Source organism: Lygodium microphyllum, chromosome 1 (genome assembly GCF_053477565.2).
Source record: "Lygodium microphyllum isolate KBCC chromosome 1, Lygodium_microphyllum_v1.1.10, whole genome shotgun sequence".
Lineage (NCBI taxonomy): Eukaryota > Viridiplantae > Streptophyta > Polypodiopsida > Schizaeales > Lygodiaceae > Lygodium > Lygodium microphyllum.
The window spans coordinates 184,670,217-184,676,216 of NC_141135.1; positions in this window are offsets into that span (position 1 = coordinate 184,670,217).

The window sequence follows — 6,000 nt, forward strand, 5'->3', positions numbered from 1 at the left end:
TACATAATGAACAGGACTCCCACTGCAGCAATACATGGAATGACTCCAAAGGAGAGGTATACTGGTAGGAAACCAGATATTTCTCATTTGAAAATTTTTGGTTGCATTGCCTATGTACATGTGCCAGATGAGTTGAGATCCAAGTTGGATCCAAAAGCTGAGAAGTGCATCTTTATTGGTTACTCTCTGCAGCAAAAAGGGTATAGATGCTATAACCCTTCCACTCGTAAGTTTACAGTGAGCAGAGATGTTGTTTTTGATGAGATGAGTAGCTGGTATAAACCAGTAAATGTGATTGATGATGTAGATGTACAAAATGGTAATGCTGCACAGAATTCACAGCAGCAGTCACAAAATATTAGTGGACCTGGAGCGTCCTCTAGCAGTGGTTCACATTCTTCGCCATGGACAGGCAGATTGAGATCAGGAGAATCTTCTGAAGGCAGTGCAAATAGTGGTATGCAGGTATCACGAAAAGGAAAAGAGAAGGTAGATCAGCCCATGTTTGATGTGAATGCAGGTCACTCTTATGTGGATGGTGAATCCAGTGGCTCAGAACAGAGCATTGATGATGAGTTGGGTATTCCTTCTATTGTTACACCTGGAGTAAGGAAGACCAGGGATGTTTTGAGAGCACCTGGGAGTGAACCCACTTTGCGTAGGTCTACCAGAGTTAGGTATCCTGTGGATAGGCTGAAATATGATGGATTTACAGCCATTCACTATGCATATATGGTCAAGGTGATACAAGAACCAGAACCCACTTCTTTTGAGCAAGCCATGGGAAAAGAAAAATGGGAGAAAGCCATGGATGAAGAAATGGATGCCTTGGAAGAAAATGCTACATGGGAATTGGTACCTTTGCCTAAAGGTAAGAATGCAATTGGCTGTAAGTGGGTTTATAAGGTGAAGCACAATGCAGATGGTTCTGTGAACAGATACAAGGCAAGATTAGTAGTCAAGGGGTATGCACAAACATATGGCATTGACTATGAAGAAACATTCAGTCCGGTTGCAAGGATGGCAACCGTAAGAGCAGTCATTGCTATGGCTGCATCAAAGGAATGGTCTTTACATCAGATGGATGTAAAGAATGCCTTCTTGCATGGTGACTTGCAAGAAGAGGTCTATATGGAGCAGCCACCAGGTTATGTGCATGATGTTCATCCTGAGTTTGTTTGCAGGTTGAAGAAAGCCTTGTATGGCTTGAAGCAAGCACCTAGAGCATGGTCTGACAAGATAGGACAGTATCTTGTCACTATTGGCTTTCAGATTTCCAAGGCAGATTTCTCACTTTATGTGAGAAAAACAGAGAAATGTATTATGATACTTGTCATTTATGTTGATGATTTGATTATGACAGGTGACAGTGATGAAGATATCCTTCATGTGAAAATGCTATTGAAGCAGAAGTTTGAGATGAAGGATTTGGGAGAGCTGCGTTATTTCTTGGGCATTGAGGTGATTAGATCACCAAGTGGGATACAGCTCTTGCAGAGGCAGTATGGATTGGACATGCTGTCCAAATATGGGATGACAGGCTGTAAGCCTATTTCAGTTCCTTTGGAGCAGAATGTGAAGCTGAGCACAGATGCAGGTGAGCTTCTGGAAGACCCTACTATGTACAGACGCATAGTAGGAAGCTTGATTTATATGACTATTACCAGGCCAGATTTGAGCTATGCTGTTGGATTGGTAAGTCAGTTTATGCAAGCTCCAAGGAAACCGCATTTGGATGCAGCTAGACGCATACTCAGGTATGTGAAGTCCACATTGCAGTATGGACTATTTTATGAGACTGGGGTTCAGATACAGTTGCATGGATACACTGATGCTGATTGGGCTGGTAGTATTTCTGATAGACGATCTACCAGTGGATATGTGTTCTCTTTTGGGAGTGCTGCAGTCACTTGGAGCAGCAAGAAACAGCCTACAGTTGCCTTGTCGAGCACAGAGGCTGAGTACAGGGGTGCAGCAATGGCTGCATGTGAGGTAGCTTGGTTGCATAAGCTACTTTATGATATGCATCAGTCTACAGATGGGCCAGTTGTCATTTATTGTGACAACATGAGTAGTATACACTTGGCAAATAACCCAGTCTATCATGCTAGAACAAAGCACATTGAGGTGCATTATCACTATGTGCGAGAGAGGGTTTTACTAGGTCTTATTGATCTAGTTTATGTCAGCACAGAGGATCAGGTAGCTGATATATTCACGAAGGCATTGGGCGCAGAGAAGTTGCGCAAGTTCAGAGACCTGCTTGGTGTGCAGGAATTGGGATTGAGCTCGAGGGGGAGTGTTGAGATATCGAGCTCCACTCGTGATACGCCAGGGTGACTGTTGTGTATTTATGTCACCGACTTGTCAGTTGCAGATGCGGTTGGTACACCGCCCCTGAATAATAGCTACATGATAGCTATCCTTATCTACTCTAGTTCGTGGCTTAGTTAGTATGCCACCTTAGTTAGTTGAGTTTGGTTTGAGACCCATATAGAGGGTTCTTCTAGTTCTTTGTACTTGAGTTCTTTTGGCTTACACAACTAAGAAGAGGAAAACTGTTTTCAGCCTCCACCCTTGTGTGTCTTCCCCCATTTGTGCAAGCAAGAAAGCTTCAAGCGAGACTCCTTCCTTCTCTCCCACAATCTTGACATAGCTAACAAGAGAGTCAGAGAGAGGGATATTGAAACTGAACCTCAAAGGGTAGCAAGGATTAAAAGGGAAAAATAGGTTGCAGACAATCCAGAAACTAGTAGGAAAGCTAGACAATGAAGGAAGATTCAAATGGGGGAATTTGATTTGGGAGTCAATCAAGTTCCTTGCAACTTGCTTGAGGATTTAAAAGGTTAGAAGGATGATGTTGCATATGGTTAGCTGCTACAAATGAACTCGTCTCTGAGGAGGCAATGGCATGGTTTGGTTAGCATCAAGAAAGGAAAAACCCAAACTGGGCATGTTGGAGTGGTATACCTATCAGATGTGAAAGACATTATACGCGTCATGGATGCATGGATACATGGAAGGAAAATTGATCAAGTTTATGTTGATGGTGGTGTGCAAGTTTGAGTAATCATTGAAGAAGCAATGTTGCAAATGCATCTTAAAATGACATGGAAGTCGCTGTTTAAGGTTAAAATGGCAAATAGCTCAAAAGTGAAATGTTTGGGAGTCATTGAGAACTTGGAAATCAACATTAGAGGCCAAAGAGCACGTTTGGATTTCCATGTTATGCCTCCAAAACTTGGGGCATATCCTCTCATTTTGGGACGATCATGGTTGATTGCTATAAGGTCCAGACAAGACTAGTATAGAGGTCAATTGGAACTCTATTTAGAGAAGCCAACCCATAAGAGGGTGATCTTTGACATGAAAACACGGTTCATCATTCAAGATGGATATGAAAGTGATGTTGCAGGTGATGAATGTAGTGATTTAGAAAATTCCAGCCTTGATTAGGAAGATAGAGAATGGGAAGCTAGCCTACTCTCTAGGGATGTTGACCTCTTCGGGTTGTCAATCCAGGGTTTGAAAAGAGAGGAAAAAGTTGTAAATATTGCTACAAGAAGTACAGACTTCATGTTGAGAATCAACAATCACACTCACTCAAACAGCCTCTTTGTATGGAGCTTCAGGGTCAAGGATATGCAGGCTAACCTATCCCATATGCACAATGGTGCCTTCTGCAGTTTCCTACTTTCCTATAAAGCATTGTACTTGCTTCCTTTTCTTAATGAAATGATAGTACTCTTTTCTTTTCAGTGAAGTGTCACTGTCATTGTCCACATACACAAGATTGTGTTTATGAGTCCAAGTCTCAATCTTGGAACCTAATTCACTTGTGTAACAAACAGTGTCTTGGTCTTCTCCATCATGAGTTCACTCTTCTCTTTCCATCCACCATAACCAACTGCCATGCTCTAGATCCCGTAACCATAACATGGTATCAGAGCGCAACCGAGCATGGCTTAGCATGGTTCAGGTCCTCTCTCTGCTCTCTCAGTTTCTCACAATCTCTATCCAGCTCAGCTCAAGTGTTTGACTTCATCTCCAACTCCATTTTCACTCTCTACCCCTTGGCAGCCATAGCCAACCTGCAACCTACCTTTGTTGGAGGAGCTGGATCTCCACTTACAGGGAATATCTTCACTTGCTTTCTTCTGGAGAAATGTTCCTTGACTCAAGGCGCTGCATCCTATCACTTCAAACACCAACATTGGTGAGCTACAAATCCAGCATTGCAAAAATTCGTCGTCGCTGTCCAGACTGCGCTGCTGCTGATTCGTACGTCATATTCCGCTTGCACATGTCGCGATGCTGACGAAGATCATAGGGATTTGATAGGCCTTGGAAAGAGCTACATTTCCATAAAAAAAGTTTTAGAAATGATCAACCATAGCTCCTGCAATCTGTAAAAAACCAGGCCTCTCTCTGAAACCCTAAACTGTCAGCCATAGCCAAAATTTCTCAAGCTTTTTTTTCCTCAGTTTTTCTTTCTCTTGACACTCAACCCAAGCCTCTGTCACTCTAATCCATTGACCCATCATCAAATCAAGGAGGGGAAGGACCTGAGAAGATCGAAGAACGACCGTACAATCTCGAACAAGAAGAATCAAGCTCAACATCAACACTGACATAGTGTGTTTTCACACTGTCACTAACTGTGTCTCTTGACACATTGCATTCTGCTCTTCTACTGATAAAATCTCAGAATTCTGGTGTTGAATTGCTGCTAATCTTGCAACTCAACATGGGAAAAGACTCTCCAAATGCTCGATTCAAAGGAGTCGAGTTCCACACTTGGCAAACCCGCATCAAGCTCATCTTGATGAAGAAGGGTCTCTGGGCCATCACAAATGGCAAAGAGAAGAAACCTTGAGATGCAGACCTTGTAGTTACTTGGAAAAAGAATGATGACAAGGCACAAGCCATCATCAAACTGGAATTGGACGACAGCTACATTCATCATGTGGATGCCTGTGACACGTCCCATGACACATGGGATAAATTGGATACCCTATTTGGTGCATAGTCAAAGTCATCTAAATATGGTCTATTAATTGAATTTTTCCGACTTGATATGAAGCCTCATACATCCTTGGCATCCCATCTGAACTATATGGAAAGCCTGCTTACTCAACTTGCAGGAATAAAGCTAAAAATGGATGAAGATGTCTGTATTGGTGTCTTGTTAAAAAGTTTGCCTCCTGCCTATGATAATGTATCAACCACTCTAACCAATATGCCTGATCCTCAACTTGTTGATATTAAAGCCTCTCTGTTAGAAGAAGAAAAGAAACTTAAAAGCAAAGAAGAGCCCAACACTTCAAAGGATGAACAAATGTTATATGTAAACAACAGATACAAAGGTAAAAAGGAACCGCTCTTCTGTGACTTCTGCAAAAGGATCGGACATACTGAGAAGTTCTGTCATGCTAGGAAGAGGTCCCAAAAGACCTATCTTGCAGCTGTGAAAGAAGAAGAAGACCATGGACCAAAAGATGAAGAAGAAGATGAAGATGAAGACCACCAGGATCGGAAGGACAAGACTCATTAGTCCTTCTACTCTCATAATTCTGATAGACTGTTTTAAAAGCCTTGTACTTCCTTGCCCTAATGCTTCCTGCCATAAGCTTTGTAAACTCCTTATGTAACTTGGCATTACAGTCCCTGTACACTTTGTGAGGCCCCTGTTACAGCCTCTGGATGTCCACCATGTTTATGGTACCCACACTTAGCCTTTTCTGCAATAGCCTCTGGTGTCTACCATGTTTGTGGTGTGCCCACACTTTGCACGTGGTTCTCATTACAGCCTCTACACACTTTGTGCCTGTCTAGTTGTGATTGAGGAGGGGTGTTGAGAATCAGCAATCACACTCACTCAAACAGCCTCTTTGTATGGAGCTTCAGGGTCAAGGATATGCAGGCTAACCTATCCCATATGCACAATGGTGCCTACTGCAGTTTCCTACTTTCCTATAAAGCATTGTATTTGCTTCCTTT